Source organism: Acipenser ruthenus, chromosome 1 (assembly GCF_902713425.1).
Source record: "Acipenser ruthenus chromosome 1, fAciRut3.2 maternal haplotype, whole genome shotgun sequence".
NCBI classification, from domain to species: Eukaryota; Metazoa; Chordata; class Actinopteri; order Acipenseriformes; family Acipenseridae; genus Acipenser; species Acipenser ruthenus.
Window position 1 is genome coordinate 98,302,148 of NC_081189.1, and position 18,296 is coordinate 98,320,443.

The 18,296-nt window shown below is 37.8% G+C and overlaps 1 protein-coding gene across 7 annotated transcripts in view; it reads right to left on the reverse strand.

Annotated features, from left to right (window-relative positions):
- LOC117421176 (amyloid beta precursor protein binding family B member 2-like) overlaps nt 1-18,296 on the reverse strand; it is a 128,682-nt gene that overhangs the window by 88,836 nt on the left and 21,550 nt on the right. For 6 of the 7 annotated variants that reach the window (XM_059032642.1, XM_059032644.1, XM_059032643.1 and 3 more), the window contains exon 2: nt 2,083-2,182. The exons of the other annotated variant lie outside the window; for it this stretch is intronic. The gene's annotated coding sequence lies outside the window, so the exon portion shown is untranslated. The remainder of the gene's footprint in view (nt 1-2,082; nt 2,183-18,296) is intronic. 7 annotated transcript variants of the gene reach the window in all.

Consider the following 18,296-nt stretch of genomic DNA (forward strand, 5'->3'; position numbering starts at 1 on the left):
TCAATCCACCACTTTATGAAAGTCCTACATAGAAGCTAGCTAGGGGTACTGAAGAGTCACATTTGATTTCAAACTCAAAATCAAATGATAATCAATGAATGTGAGTGTCTTCATACAAAACATTTAACCTGCAATTAGCTTTACTTGAATTAATTTGTCATGGTAGTTAGCAACATATATTTAAAAATAACATTCTTAAGAGTCCATAATATTTAATATGAATTGTGTTATTTACCGTACAGTACAGTATCAGTAACAGTACAGGTCTGATGGAAAGTGTCAGATAAGGTGTAAATTACCCTCCGGGTAAGTTAAAGCAGCTCAAAGACAAATTCAACTGAAGAAAAATAAATAAATAAATAAATAAATTAAAAAAAAGGGTGACTTCACATTAGAGGTCAGCATGGCTATAAAATCTGAAACCGGATACCCGGCATGAAAAACACCTGTATCTTTTTCAGGTAATAATTTAAAAAAAATAAAAAAATAAATGTTTTAAGTGCATGATACATATTTAAATATTATATACTACACGTACAGTACATGTAGTCCTTTCAGATGTGTAGCCTTTAAGTACTGGAAATAGCAAAATAATAATAATAATAATAATAATAATAATAATAATAATAATAATAATAATACTCAGTTTGAATACAGTTATCAATGTTAAATGTGCTACATGCTGCAGGATTCTTTGCGACACCTAGTGGCCATATTCTGCCACACTACAGTATAAGCTAAATTTGTGTGAAAAAGAAAAATAATTTACCAACATCTACATTAACCATGCTTTAAATGAAACTTATAAATCAACAAATGAATAAATTACAAACATACTTTCTTTAACGTAGCATAAAGTACAAAAATAAGCTCCTTTGCTTGGATACCGTGTTTTAAAACAACGACGACATTACCAGCACACTTACTTAATGTGCTCCACAAATATTTATTACCAGCTGACATATCCGGCGTTGCCCAGGGAAATTCAATATTTCGTGCATGACAAGTTGGGGAAGGGTACCCTTATGGTTTCCTATAAAATTACCGATCTTGGGTGTCACACAATGCGTTCGGAGAGCCCTTTCCCTTTTTTTAAACTTTATTTTTTTTTGTTTTTTTGCCATTTTTAAATTTTTTTTACATTTTTATTGTTTTTTTGGTTATGTGAGTTTCTTTAATTTGAGATACATGGCTACTGTAGTGATCCAGCAATGGGATTACTAAATAAAGTACCCGAGTGGATCAAAATTTTGGATCCAAACATAGCCCTCGACCTTCCCCTGGATGAAAGGGCAGGCCATGCAAAGTTTGTTTCTGTAAAACCTGTCAGTTAAGAAAAGGCTTAACTGACAGGTTTCAAGCATGACCGGAATCGGTTCATAATGAAGTGTTTCAAGCATAGAAAGCATTATAACTTTTGAAATTATGTGTGAAATTAATAACTCTGTGTCTTTTGTGTCAAATGCAAAATGTGCACATGAACCACAGCAGGCAGCAAAGCTAACTTACAGATCTGAACACACATTACACAGTAAACTAGTTCTTAAAACTTTGGAGAATAGTGTTTTTTAAACCTTTTTCAAACTATTACAGTATTTGCCTTTGCACTCATATGTTAGGGAGGCAGCAGTAACTGGGTTGCAGTAGCGAGGAGACTTTCAAAGAAGGCATTTTCAAATTGGATATAAAAAAACAAGAGTAATAACTGTTACTGTTTCTTTAAGTTGGATTGAAAATGCCCCTTCATGTAAGTTAAATAACCCAGTATAATGGACATGCTATTTGAGTAAAATTTAAATATGAAACAGGTGTAACTGCAGACAGTGAGATTATATAGTCGTGCCTTATTACACAGGAATATCTATTGTACTGGACAACATGCAGCATACCTGAAGTTCTTACTTTGGGTCATATTTAATATGGTCAAATGCATTCCTAGATCGCCAGCGCTAGCCCTATGCAAATATCCATCCATGGAAAATGTTTTGCTTCATTGAAGTTAGTCACGACTCTACCATTCTAAGTCCAGACACACAGCCTTAACTAGCTGAATTAAAATGTAGAAATCAATGAAGTACATACGTGACTTGTTTGAACAATAGTAAGCTCCTGGGTAGCGCCTGCCCATAGTGGTATGTCAGCACATTACAGCCTGTTCTTGAGGGGGGACCACAGCATCTTTCTGTACAAACAAAAAACAAACACACAGACTATAATCACCGCAGCTTCTCATTAAAATGGAAATGACTTGTCCAGCATAATTTTATTTGAGCAAGTCGGGGATTGCAAATCTAATGGCATCAATGCCTCTATCAATTTGCAGGGCAAGTATAAGTGACAAATTACAAATTAAAAAGTACAAAAAAGTGCAGTTCAACAGTTTTGCAAGTAGAAAAGAAAACTCATTCCAGAAGCTGCAGTCCAATGGAGTATGCTACAGCAACTGGAATTGAAAGCTATCCGGTTTAATATTTTCACTTTAGTTTAGTGCGTTCATTCAGTACCTGATTTAGTACACAAGTGCTGTAGAGATGCACAGAAAACTTTTTTTTTTTTTCATTATTAAAACAACAAAGCCAAGCTATTTCCAAGAAGCATACACTAAAACGCATACACTACATCTAAGGTGACATCAAAAGAATCCAAAATATCTTAATTAACTTAAAAATATATAAAATAAAAAAAAATACCCAGGAGTATAATGTAAGTGGAATGGCATCTCTGATGAAACAGTTTTAGAACAACGGATTGTTTTAGATCATTGATATGACAAAAGGTTAAAAGAATGAAGACAACAAAATATATATTTTTACTGGGTAACTGATCATGGATGTAAAAATTAGGAAAATCATAGAATACAGCTGTGTCCAAGATATTTCTGATGATGAGAGGGAAGGATAACATATCTGAAATGGTGCAGTGGCTCAAAACATTGCACAATACTGCGTCAATACAATCAACTGTACAAGCCAACACATCACACAAACTGGCTACTGTTTTAAGCAATGTACTGATCTATGCACAGGAAATAGCTGGCAGTGTGCTTGCTGAAGACAGACCAACAGCAGCAATGAGACGTGATTTTGTGAGATGGAACACAGAGCTAGACAATTTGACTTGGTGAAGACTTGGTCTTGCCCTGGACACTGTTTCTTGTTTTGTGGAATCAACGTGTCTGCTAATTATAAACAGTACGTGTATTAAAAACCTTAATTATTACCCCTAAAATCAACCTTTTTTTTTACTTCAATATCCTACACATACTGTACCATTGATTAATATTATTACTACTACTTGTATGGATTCCAGCCAAACAAAAGTCTAACCAAGTTTTCAAAATATAATCTGTGCCCCTATTGATCTTTTATACCCTTTCCCATGACATAATTTTACTAGTCTAGGCTTAGACTCTCAATTACCTGTCACACGCAGTCGTAATGGCAAGAAATAGAAACCAGCAGACTACGCATAATATGTATTCAGATGTACTGTATGTCACACTAATTGAACCTTTACTCTCAATAATGAGTGACGGATATCCGATAGACTGCCAACTGGACTATTATGGAAACACAGTCTATTGAAACACAGTTGGTATAATGGCGCAGGATCCGTTCAGAAGTGCACAGTCATAACCATTTAAAGATTGAGTGTGCCGACTGAAAAAATATATCATAAATCAATACGCCATCCGGAGGCTGCAATTTCTTTGAATGCTTAACCTTTCAGTGTCAGTATTTGTTACCTCTCCACTGAAGCATGAGTATTGGTTATGACTACTGTTAATGCAAGAACAACAGCAACAGCCTAGAGGGAAAACTGAAGTAGCTAGCAATACTGTGACCACACAAATATATATCATAGACCTATGCACTGTCATGTAAAAACACTACTGCTAGGGACTCGCTCTTCCCTTGCACACAGACTCCAAATTCTTGATTAAAGTAATGCACAAGTTGCCTTTTATTGTCCAAATCTCAATGTGGAGATTGAATACTGAAAACCACAAGCTCAGATACCCAGGAAGAAAATGAGCCATTCATTTGGGCTACTAAATGCCATGACAAAGGTCTTGGGCCTCTTCCCATCTGGGTCTCTCTTTGCTCCTCCCCCTCCCCTGTGGCTCATGCCTCTCTAACAGACAGGAGACACTCATTCGGCTTTCTGTTTGTAATTGGGCTTCCTTTCCTTAAAATGTATTAAATTGCATCCATTACCTTCAAAATTAATGTATTCTTCAAGTCATTTCATGTTTTCCTTCTGATATTACAAGACCCCTAAAATACTCCTAGTTTTAGCAGAGGTTAAATAGTGAAAGCTCCTGGTCTATTGCATTTAGCCAGTGCAATAAAATGATTTGAATCCCTGAGACTTTAAAAGCATCCCCTGTTGTTAAAACATACTGCAACCCGTATTTGTCCACAAGGTTAAAAAGAACAGTGTACCTGAACACAGAAAGCATGCGTATTAATGTGCAAGGGGAAAAGGAAGTAAACATAAACCTTGAGAAGTAAAGTACTTCATAGTTCGGTAAATAAAGCCCACTTTTATTTTTTAAGATCATACAATTATCACCATTATTGTTTTCAAAGCAATTTACAGCTACAGAATGGCACAAGTTTCAAGCCTTGTCTGGTTAGTTAGGGAAGAACATAGTAAGAAAAAAAAAATACAGTGTTACATTGTAGTCTAAACATACCCCTTCCTTCTAAGCATGTTTAGAACACTAGTGCCAGTATGAAAACATTTGTCAACAGAACTAATACAGTATGTTAGTACAAGAAGCAGAGTCTAATTTAGGCACTTCCAAGTTCATTTCTTAACTGGAACACAAGACTGGTCTTCTGACAATTTTCCATTTAAAATCACAGACCACTGCATCTTTAATTACACCAGCTCTCCCTGTCAGAAGCAGCATGTCATCTAAACTACATTTCACTGCTCATCAGTTCTGCCTCATGCTCGTTTTAAAGCTGTGGTCCTGTTGAAAGCTCATGGAGCATGGTGGTATACGTATATTTCTGAGCAGCCATCAGAACAGAGCAGCGACAGTAAATCAGCAATCACAATCAATAAGAAATAGAGCGCAATCAGCTCGCACTCACCTTCCCCTGCTGCAACGCTTTGCAAGACAGAGCACGTGACCATAATACCTGCGTCATGGCAACCAAGAATGGGGGAAGGGGGGAGTCAGAGGGAGGCATTCAAAATGCATGAGATTTACATACTACTCCCCAGCCAAGCTCCAGGGAGAGACAGATGCTACCTGTGACATCTCATGAACATCACCTTAGTTCTTAGGCTTATCTCTCACTTCTCATACATGTTTACCCTCATCCTGGCACAGTGTCAACGCTGAATACAAATTTAAAAAGGTAGTTATTAAAGTTACTAAAGTATCTATTCCAAGCTTTAATTTTGTGAACTCAGGTTTAAAAGAATACTTGCACTATGCTTCATTGGAACCCCCTGACTTGTTTAGGTGCTTTCCGGGTTAGGTTCACTGCATCGTCATGCTGTTCTGGGTTCAAACAAGATGGATCACTCGGAATGCCCTTTTTAATAATATGGACTACATATCCTGTTTTTAACATGGATCACAGTAACAACCAACCATGGTACACAGGTCTGAAAACAGTTTCTTAATTTCTTTAAAAAAATTACCTGCCGGCCATGTGGCAATTGCTGTGAGTGCCCTCGTCAGCTGTCATAATGCCCCTCAAAATGTGTGTCTATTCACGGCCATTATGACCACAGTGCCCTTTCAGCTACAGCAACAACAGACACCTGCATTGGATCCAAACAATAACATGATTTGCGTGGCTGTCGCATCAGCAGGGGAAAAAAACAACAATAAACAAACACTAGCATGTCAAGCACATGGATTTCTACCAAGCGTAATAGCACCATCTCAGAAGAGTCGAGAAAAAGAAGCAGAAAGCCTGGCTCAATCTGCAAAAAAAAACTGCAAAACGTAGTAGTTCAGAAATGTTTACAATACTTACAAGAGGTTTTCTTTCAGGTTTAAAAAAAATGATTTACTGTAACTAACTTGAACATGTTTAAAATTGCCGTTATCCCCTTATTTTTACCACAACGAAACCAAACCGGTTTTTAAAGTTGCCCCTAAACTGAAAAAAATGAATCTGTTAATAAAGTGTTAAACCTTTGCTAAATGTATATTGTTGCTTAATTACTGTGAGGCAGCATGACGATACAATAGTCTTTTATGAAATTCCAACACTAAAATTCATCTTAAATATTTTTATTTTCATTATGTATTTTAGGCTCAACGTTAACGTACTGTATATTTGGTAGCATTTTGCTACCCAAAACTCTTAATTTGTTGTAGTTTTTCTTTATGGTGTACTTTTCAGGTGGAGCTTCGTGGTCGGCAAGGTGTCTGGTGCTGTCATTGTAAATAAAAAAATAAAAATAAAATTTATAACAGTGTTTATTTTTTAGGAAAATAAAAAATTTAAGCCTAATATTTTTAGGGACCCCAACAGCTGTTGTTGATTCCAACTCAAGAACTTAACATAAGGACTAGTAAGTTTACATCAGGACCAGCAAGTTTCAAAAGGTACTAGTACCACAATAGTGTTGGTTTCTAACCCTGTTTAGAGCTCTGCAGTAATTATCCACATATCTGTTAGCAATTTGTATAAGGTCAGAAACAAGACTGTAAGCAGTACAACATAAAAAACCCTAAACAGTTAAGGGATAAAAAAATAAAAAAATAAAAGTGGAATATTAGCTTGAGGATGCTATTCTTCACTGATGAGCCAAGTAATTGGCTTCCACTATGTAACCCAATTACAAAAGCTATAGGTACAATGGTACTGTACTTGACATTTCTCCTGCAGTGGTAGAATGACAAGGCAGGCTTGATGTCTGTTGAATTAGGAGATCTGACTAGGTAGGTTGGAAAACAGTAACCATGGCGACCAGGTGCAGTCAGATAGAGCTGTGCATCAAATTATTCCGAAGAGGTGATGGTCCCTGTTAACTGTTTGAAGTCACACAACGTATCTGGATAGTGTTAGCAACAATTAAACCTACTTTTATTAGGCGGAGGCTGGATTTGAGTCTTGCTACTATACTGGCTAATTGGGCAGCAGTGTGGAGTAGTGGTTAGGGCTCTGGACTCTTGACCGGAGGGTTGTGGGTTCAATCCCCAGTGGGGGACACTGCTGTTGTACCCTTGAGCAAGGTACTTTACCTAGATTGCTCCAGTAAAAACCCAACTGTATAAATGGGTAATTGTATGTAAAATAATGTGATATCTGTATAATGTATAATGTGATATCTTGTAACAATTGTAAGTCGCCCTGGATAAGGGCGTCTGCTAAGAAAATAATAATAATAATAATAATAATAATAATTGCACAACCAGACTGCATACTAATGAAATGCAGACAGACTTATGCTACAAACTTACAAAACAATACTAATGTCTTACTTAAAATGTATTTAAAATGTTTTCTTTGTTTTACTTGGTCATTTTTTTGTATAGAAAGTATTTACTGTACTTCTAAAAGCTTTAAAACATATTTTGCAGTTTTAAAAACATGGAAGAACAGACGACAGTACCATATGCTAAATACAATGTTTCACACACCTATCTGTTGCCAGTTTCTAAAGAACAATTTAACAGAATATCAAAATCACTTTTACAGTATGTGGGAGATTTCTGGCAGATATAATATCTTATAAAATCAACCAGTCAATATATTCAATGCCAAATCAGATATACTGCTATTACAACTTTCAGAGGCAATCTAAAAAAATTGAAAGCACTGCTCTATTTATTAGTATAACTGGGTGTCTTACTAATATTATAGTCCATATTATCATTAGCGCTTCCCAATCCAATCTTGAGGGTTGGAACTTAGTAAATCATATGGTAATGAAGCACTTGCATACATAAATAGTGGGTAAAGAAAAGGGCTTATAACCAGGAGGTCCCTGGTTCAAATCCCGACTCACTCACTGACTCACTGTGTGACCCTGAGCAAGTCACTTAACCTCCTCCTTGTGTCAGAGGAGACGTTGTTGTAAGTGACTCTGCAGCTGATGCATAGTTCACACACCCTACTCTGTAAGTTGCCTTGGATAAAGGCATCTGCTAAATAAATAAATGGTCAATTTGTGTGCAAAAGGGCTTTAGAGGGCATTGTCGAGCGCTGCGTCGGGAACGAAGAAGCAGAGATATTCACAAAGAGATCTATACATTTTGTTTTGTCTACATAATCGCAGTTCTGATTTATTTGGGTCTGGTAAAGATGGTCCAAATTAGAAGTGAATAAAAGCTTGGCAAAAATAATAAATGCCACTTCCACTGTTAAACAGACTTGGTCAGATTGTAGAAAGAGACACTACGATATAAAAGGTTGTACAAAGTCAAAGTTAGCTCTCATGAAGAGAGAGAGAACGGCTACAGGTGAAGGACCATCAACATGACAGCGACTAACAGCAGTAGAAGAATGTGCGGCTGTCAGTGTCCCAGGGGAGAGCACTGCAGGTGTAGGAGGTCTTGATGTGGGTGTCATCCCATCACACGCCTCACGTGAGCAGCACAAAGACACTTGTTATAAAACAATCAGTTGTCTACTTGTTTTATTTAATTTTTAAACAATTGAAAGCCACAAGTATGCTTACATTTAGAAAGTGAGCAATTTGTTTTATGTACATTTTGATTGCTTTGCAGCATATCCTGTGTATCTGTAATGATAATAATTAACCATTTTATTTATATCTATACCAAATACAACATTATTTAACATGGCCGCTTAACCTATATTAACTGTATTATGTTTAAAGTGACTATCTATATACACATATCACCAGGCATACTCTTTTTACATTGTGAGTATATTGCAAGCGTAATACAATTATTATAAAAATTTATTACAGGATCATCTGAACACCTTGCAAGCACAACGGGGGCAGACCAATACAGTCAAATTACGCGAGATGATGAGCGTGATTTGATAGATTCTCCACATTTGTCAGCGGTGTCCTCTCCCACCTATAGGGAATTAACAGAACACTGCAGCTGCAGCAAGAGAAAGAATAACTTGCTCCCAAATTTCTTGAACTTCAAGAAAGGAGATTTGCTGAAGTGAATACAAATTTACTAAATGAGAAAGTAAATAGAATGTGCTCGTATATGGAAAGCTCCATAAAACTAAAGAGGAAAAAGCTAAACTAGAAAGAGGGAGGTTAGATCTGGAAAGGACATACTATGCATCATATTTTTCACAACCATCATGCACAGAAGTAACAGCAGAAACAAACACAAATCCTGCCCCGTTTATTTTGCAACCTTCTACTTCTTGTGCCCAAGATCGGAATGAAGGTGTGGCCCCATTAACCCCAAGAAGACCAGGGCGACCAGGAAAACACTGAGCTGTACATTACAACACATACCTTCTAAAAGGTATTGACAATGTCGACCCAGGGGACTTTTTTGACCTGAAAGAAGAAACAAGGACCAGGGGTCACAAATGGAGATTAGATAAAGGGCATTCAGAACAGAAAATAGGAGGTACTGGAACCAACTCCCCAGTAATGCTGTTAAAGCCGACACTCTGGGATCCTTCAAGAAGCTGCTTGATGAGCTTCTGGGATCAATAAGCTACTAACAACCAAACAAGCAAGATGGGCCGAATGGCCTCCTCTCGTTTGTAAACTTTCTTATGTTCTTATATGTATTGTAATTGATGCATATATTGTTACAGATGCATATAATGTGAATATATACATAAAATATATTTATTTTTCAATATTTGTTTGTATGTTTAATGTTTCACACGTAATATACCTTTAACAAGTATGAACGTACCCTGATTTTCAATTGTTAAGCAATGATCATTATTCATTTTCAAAGTGATCGGTAATGATAATGTTGCGTATACTTCTGCCACTTTCCGGAGCTGCTACTGGTTCGTCAAAGTCAACCTCCTCTTGAATAACGGCGTTTAACCTGTTTTCACTAATGTCTAAAAAAACATCCACGGGTATCTCTGCAACCTTCTTCGCACTGTATTGCAATGCATCACCACTCCGATCCAAACACCTAAAACGCATTATAAGCATGCCAAACGTCAATTACACTGCGAGTTCTTCTGTGTGCCTTACTATATACATTTTCACCCGCTGTTTGTGGACTAAGAAAGTGTCACCAGCCACTTTTTCAGAACATATCCATTGTCACCAATCAGTAAGCTATCATACATGTCATGTCTTTCAAAGTACCGTGCAAGGGATGACTAAGAAAGGAGGAAAATTTGACTTTTGACTTTCAAAAACGGTGTTTGTGCGTAAAGCAAGATGGCCACCTGACGCATTTCTGTAAAAACATTTTCAAAATCTTCTTCTTGGTGAACCGACTGATCTGAAACATTGCATGTCATAAACAACCAAACCCGCTTCAAGTTGCAAAGCATAAGTTGCAGCGATAAATTTTAATATCAAAGTGGCTGCCAGCAAATTCACTGAAAGTCGCCCCAAACATCAAACTGCTTCTGTTTGAAAACCATTTAACCAACTAACTCTGAACTTGGTAGGCATCATCCTGGGGACAATTGAATTCAAATAGGGAAAAATTGTGTTCTTTTGTAAAAACAAGATGGCTACCAGACCCATATTTTCTTCTTAAAATTTAAAACCGCTTCAGTTGAAAAATTGTTTATTTGATTAACTCCAAAGTTGACAAGCATCATCCCTGTGTCAATACAATTTACTTTTTTCAAAAATTGTATTTTCGTGTAAACCAATATGGCCACCCGACGTATTTCTTTAAAAACCTTTCAAAATCTTCGGTCAAATGTAAAACTAGCTTATAACTAGGGCTGTGTCCAAAGGTTCGAAAGTTCGAAGGTTCATTCGCTAGCCAGGGATTCAAAGATTGTTTTAAACTTTGGAAGGTTCATCAGACGGGTTCACACAATGTATTTTTTTTTTTTCCTGTTAACAGAAACTGTTTGACAATGTGTGAATACTATAAATCACACATAAAATGTCACATATGCAAAATCCGATGTTTTGACTTGTATAATGCATATTAAGTAAACAAAACAAACATTGTTATTAAAATCCGCTACCAAATCACATACGTAGCAACTGTACATGGCACAGCTGCCGTGTATGGAGCAGGGTATAGTTTCCAATGCAGTGGGTTCGTACCTCTAGTGAATGTATTGCTTCAGTAAAGTATGTAGTGACTACCTAGTGTAGAAGACAGTGTAAGAGAAGTGCTATGGTAGAATATGTTTGAAACATACAAAATATACGTTAACACTTATAATTTTAATTTCTAAAACTGAGCACCGTCTGCCCCTCCCCGTTCCGCTCCAGCATGTGTTATCCAGAGGCAAACCTTTAATTTCTTTATTCACCATCTCGACAGCAAATCATTGTAGCATAAGGCTTAAGCTGTATTGAAAGAAATGTCTCAGAACTCCTCTCCTATTTGGGATTTTTTTGTTAAATGCCCAGACGACCAAAGAAAAAATAAATGAATGCAAACTGTGCAAGCGACTCATATCATGGAGGCATAACCAATCTCTGGGGTCACTTGACAAGCATAAATTCATATTATTATTAGTATTATTAATATTTTTAGTAGTAGTAAAATGTGACTGATAACCTGCTTGGAACGGTGACTGTTAAATAAAGCTTTGTCCGCTGCAGTTGGTGCTGGTGCATTGCAAGCTTACTATATATTTCACAAGCAGGCTCAATTCAGTGTAAATAAACAAAGTGTATTTTTATTTTATTTCAATTATAAAAACATGATTACTGTTCTATATAACTTATTTTTAAACTACATGTGAATGTTTTATTCCATTTATATGGATTCCCTGTAAAAGGGGATTTTCAATCAAATATAAACAAGTCGCTATGGTGACGCCACCAATAAATTATGCAAATGAATATCGTTGAAGGTCTGAACCTTCCTTCGGTAATGTGTTCCAAACCTTCGAAGGTCAAAATGTACCCTTCGTTGCAGCCCTACTTATAACTCCTTACAAAGTGCAGATAGGTTAACGGTTACTATGGAACACATATAGGAAACCATATGTGCTCTATCCAAAAATGACCTTGCATGCAACCTTTGACCTCTCCTTAAATTAAAATGTAAAATTAGTTCATAACTCCATACAGTGTGTAGATAGGGTCATGGTTACTATGGTGTTTAAAGTTATAAAGCATTGTGAGATAATGTACTAATGCAGTATTTTGAATTGAAACTGCTCCATAAAACTGATCTGTTGCTGACCCTTGTGCTGCAATGCTACAGCTTGCCAAAATTTCCAACTGGTACTGAGCTTGGAAGCTGTAAAACTGCCTGGCAGTTGTAATTATTATTATTATTATGATTATTATTATTATGATGATTATGATTATTATTATTTTTTGGTTGTAGTAAAATGTGACTGACTGATAACCTGCTTGGAGCTTTGTTTTGCCCAAGTCCGCTGTAGTTGGTGCTGCTGCAATGCAAGCTTACTGTATACAGTATATCGCAAGCAGCATCAATTACGTGTACATAAACAATGTGTAGTCCATTTATATGGCTTACCTGTAAAACAGGATTTTCAATCAAATATAAACTAGTAGCTATGGTGACATCGGCAGTAAATTATGCAAATTAGTACAATCAAAGGTTCGAACCTTTGAAGGTCAAAATATACCCTTTGTTGCAGCCCTACATTTTGGAGATCAAAAAGTGTATGGAGTACTCTTTCCTATAAAATCTCTGTACATTTTTTTAAAAAGGAATGATGAACACTTCTGAGAAGTCACTCTGCAGTGCCAGAGGGGGGCTTGCTACCCTCAGATGGCTTATTCCTGTTTTACTGCTGTATAAAAGGATTACTGAATTGTCCTCTTGATATTCTGCAGGCTAACTGATTAACTTGGGATTCCAACCAGAATGGTTTGTATGCTGAATACAAACTGCATGCGTTCTTAAAGCCTCATACTTACTGTAAATCTTACTGCATTGTATGTGCTATGCAAGTCACATCCTGTGCAGATTGGAATCAGAAATATGTTCAGAATGTTCTTCCACAAGAAACCCTGGAAATCTAGCGTCACCAACACTCACGAACTCTGAACTAACGTAGCCACTGCCTGCATCTCTCTGTATCACACAGTACAGAACATCACAGGCCATGAACAAGCACACAGGCATTAACCCTATGAACGCAATGTGAAGTCACACTACCCCAGCGCAAACTTTTAAAAGCTGGATGTTGCAAGGTTCACGGTAACCAGCCTTCCACAGAGCAAGCATAACATTATCCCAGATGATAAGACTTCCTTCACAATAAGCAAGCTGTTAAGGACATGTCATGTACATCTGTGTAACCAAACAAATCATGTTAAAAGCAACAAGACAGGTAAAGCAAACTCATCCCAACATTAATTTTAGATACGCCATTTTCTACAAATAAAAGGAATTACTTCAAAAATCCATAATCTTGGTTTGTATTGACATAATGCTCCAGGGCTTGAATTTCATTTTTGTGTGCTGGGGGATTTCACCCCTATGCTGCATCCAATGGGGGGGCGGTTCCAAAAAAAAACACTGCACCATTGAACCTCAATATGAAATGAACATGGGTGGGGGGGGGGGGGGGGGGGGGGAGCTGAGCTAGGCTTTCCAACGATACCGCCCCTTTCGGTCTAGTTGCTACAATGACAGAGAAATAGACTCAAAACCTAGGACTATATAAAGAAGGATAGGCCAGTCAATCCCGTGATGCAGTTCGGTACTCAATTACAGGCGACATTTGTGGAGCCCACGCAGTACTGAATACATTGAGGCGATGCTGTGGTGCAGCACCAGGATATACTGGTATTTTTTGTAAAAAAAAAAAAATTTGTTTATATAAAGTGATTAACTTATTTATGCGAATAAATGCTTGATTATGTCAAGAAACGTTTTGTAAGGGCAAGAGCGAATACATTAAAAGCATTGCAAGTGCACTGTTAAAAGTGCTCTACGGGCTCCAGAAATGGCTCCACTGTTTACTAACTCCGCCCACTTGTGACTAGGGATGTGCACAACAAATATTTTGACTATCGATAATTCCACAGCTGTTGAGGTCGACTAATCGAATAGTCGCCCCCCTCCCCCCCCCGCCTCCCATTCAAAATGAGACGTACATTAAATGCGAAATAATGCAAAGTGACAATTATTGCAATTGCAATAAATTCTGAACTTTATTTTAAAATACTTAGCTAACACAACAACTTTAACAACTTTGTTAAATAAACATTAGGCTATGTAAAAAAACACCTTCCTATTAGGAAACATACAGAAATGCCATAACAGCAGCAGTAACATAAGCATACCTGTCAACTCTCGTGTGAGACTCTCGTATTTTGCAAGCAAGTGTTATTTTTTTTGCCGATATTGTCACAAGCTTTTCCGTTAATTACAATTTCAAATGAACTATAAAGGTTGTGACAATTAAAAAAAAAAAAGTAACGCTTGCTTATAAAATATGGGCGTCTCCTGTATAATTTTTATTCAATTATTAATTTAATTTTCATTCAATAATAGTTTAGCAATGTGAGCTGCGAGGCAAATGCCTTAACATTAGCATCCTTGTGGCAATAATGTTTTCCGGTCATAACAGCGAAATACAAAATGCATTAGACTATCTAGCTAGCTAATTTATACAATCCACTTAACTAAACGATTTACTTTTCCCACGTTTTCAAACCACACACAACATGCAGACTACCGGTCTACGTTAAATCAAATCGGCAACATACCTGTGCGTTCGAGTTCCAGTGAATAAAAAATAAATAGCCTGTATAGGCAATAGCTTGCTATGTATGTATGTAGCTAGCTTAATAATATTAATAAATAAATGAATGAACAAAAAGGCCTGAGTGGCATTAACGCACTAGCCTTCCATGGAAGCAAAAAAAAATCCTAACAAAAACTTTAGGAATAGTTAGGCTAGCAATGTCCATTATTATTATCATGTTCATTTATTCTTGTTTAAAAAAATCAGCATGTCTATCAGGTCCGGCAATACTGCAGCAGACGGTGCTCAGGCAGAGTTTGTTGTTTTTGTTTCAACTTCAGAGCCTGAGTAGCTATTGCACTGTGATAAAAATGTGACACAAAACGGCTGGCCGCACCAACTACATTATGTATGGCACCAAGTTTAAAGCCATCGTTGAAGGCGAGCTGCAGAGTGTGTGCAAAGCACAAATTCGAGTCCCATTCAACAAACTCCGAAGATGATGTTGCTGGCATTGTCGTGAACACAGGCAGTGATTTCCCCCCTTAAACCCGAATGGTCTACAGCGGTGTTTAACACATTTGCGAGATTCTCTGCTGTATGCCTCTCTGGCGTGGCGCGAGTCTGTAGAACTACGTTTTTCATTTCCCAATCCTCAATGAAATGACAGGTTATTATGACGTACGACTCGGTATTCGGTGCAGTCCACGCATCTGTAGTAATCACCACCTTCTCAGCCTTTGACAAGTTTCTGCGGACAGACGCTGCTGAATCGGCATGCATTTTTTTCGAGTCGAGTGGTAATTGTTTTAGTGCAGGGTTTTTCGTGCATGGACTGTGTATTCAGGTTCCACAAATTTCATCAACTCCCGAAATCCCTCACCTTCAACAAAACTTATGGGAAGCATATCCCTTGCCACCATATTAGCAATAAGGGCTGATGTTTTTTCAGCACGTACGTTGTCACACTGACGAGGCCTCACCGCAAAGGATGCAATGGCGGTTTGTTGCAGTCCTCTTTCCTTTTCTGTCGTTGCTAGCGTCACAGAAGGGTGTTTGGCTTTTAGGTGGGTTAACATACCAGTTGTAGATTTGTGGTAGTTTAATTGCACTGCACATATTTTACACTTAACAGTGTTTTCATTTACTTTGTCAAAGTATTTCCATGCAGAACTTTTCTGTGAGGAAGCCATCGTTAGCCGAGGTACGTTCTAGTTTAGCCAATCACAGACAAGAAATAACAAATCCCACCCTCCAGTCAATCTTCATTACCGCTACATAGAGAGCCAATCAGCAGTACAGGCTTTAAAATAAAATCAATATATACATTTTTTTGTTTTTTTTAACTTTCGAATGTTGGATTCACTTGTCGATAGGTGCCATCGTTATCGAATAGTCGAATGTTCGACTATTCGGTCTCACCCCTACTTGTGACATCATTTTCCTATTGTTCTTTATGTAGTCCTAGCTCAAAACGAAACCTAAACTGTGAACTCTGTCACATGATGAGAGGCTTAACTTCAGGCAGTCGTAGTTCCGGCTAGGAGTACCGCATACACACACTTGTAGGTGGCTTTTACAGTGCCTGAGTAATATGTGCATAACCTTCGGTGCGTTGGCGCCCCAAAATGAATGGGGCCGAGTTTGCAAAACAAAACCTAGATAGACTTAATATTGTTTTGTTTTTTTAAAAACTGTTTACTTATACTGCAGTGTACTGAGTTTCTAGAATGCTTAAAGAGAGCGGCCGAGAATCACGTACAAAAGAATAAAGTCTCGTGGCACTTAAAATATCCAGCACTACTTTATTTATTTATTTATTTTAAACCAGAACTACTCAGAATGCGGCTCATAGTGCTTTCGTTACTGACACCCACTTCTTTAGAGAACATTGTAGCGTTTCAGGCATTCTAAATTGGGTGAAAAATACAGTAGCTTGGTCTCTTACAATATCTCTGTAGAATTTTCCTGCACTGAAAGTTGCAGATATGCAGGAGCAACTTGGAAAATGCGCGATTCCCGTGATCCCGCGCTGAAATTCAAGCCCTGATGCTCTGCCTTGTTCCACAACCGCCTGACAGAATCTAGCACAATTAAGATGGTGGGTACAGAACCTCTATCAAGAGGCAACCAAGAGACAGGTTATTACAATCATGGTCTGCAAGGCAACATCACTTTCAGTGGATTATCAAACCACCCAACACTTTTTACATGGAGTTAGTTGCATTGGCCTGAGTATCTAACAGTTTGCCATGATAAGAAAATGACAGAGAACACAGTAATGTCTGAAAGGGTTCTGAATGTTGCTACTTTAAACTGGACTGACATGAGCTGTGCTTGCTAAACACTAAATCTCGTTCTAAGCCGCAGCCAGGATTTGCCACTTGAAAACAACTTTCTAGCTGCCTACCTTAGGGGCAAGCTGGCTTGCAAAGTAGAGAGAATTAAACATTAAGTCATGCAATTAACAAATAGCTTTTCCAATTCCACCAAGGGTACCCCGAAACCTCCCTTCCAACCACAATCTATAGTGAACGATAATGGTGGTTTATTTAGAAGGGAGGGCTTTGCAAGGTTGTGAAGTTGTCCCTCAGGTAGTGCTGTAATAGAAGCTAGGTAGATCAAATGGAACGTGCTTCCCCCCATCCACCCCACACTGTGATACATTCTGTTTATGGCAGTTTTCAGTGTTTAGTGCAGAAACAGCATGTTCCATGGACTTGAGACAGGGAATTGCTAGGCACAGAACAAGCAGTGGAGCTTGTTGCTCCGTCTTCCAGAAATGAAGACTCTAGCAGCATCAGCACTGATCCCTGGTGTCAAAGTCCCCAAGCCCAGTCACCAAGGTGAGCCCTGATAATACACTGTAAAAAAAACACAGTGCCAAAAAAAATGAAGTGATAGAGCCTGAACTAACACATACTCCTCACATTCTCTGCCTAGACTGCTAATTAGAGGCACTTTTGGCTCTGTTTTAGCTCTTATGACACCCTACTCGACAGCTCCAAGACTACATTTTAAGGGGTATTCAGGCGAGGATAGAGGTGTGTCATGTAATGCTCAGAGGGGAAGCTCTCATGCCACCTGCCAGCAGGGTGCCCAAACAGAGCCAAAGACATTGCTTCTCATGTATCAAGAGCACTGAATTAACATGATCAAAAACAGTAACATACATAACCTGCCACGGTTCTTACTATAAAATTATAACTATGAAGTTGTCCCATAGCATGTTCATTCCAAGTTTAGGCACCTACTGTACTTATATCCACAGATTCTTAGAACCACAATAACTTGCACTAAAGAATGTCCTTTCCTAGTTTAATCACTAGATAAGCAGTTATCTGTGAACACAAAAATGTGACAGAAAATTGAATAGGCCTTATTTTTATTTTCTCTTGCTAGTTACTGTATATACTGTTATGGTTTGCTTTTGCACTTGCTTCCAAACCAAAATAATCTGGCATATGTCAATTTACTCCATCTGCCAGACCAAATAGCCCATTATGGTACATTGAGGTCACC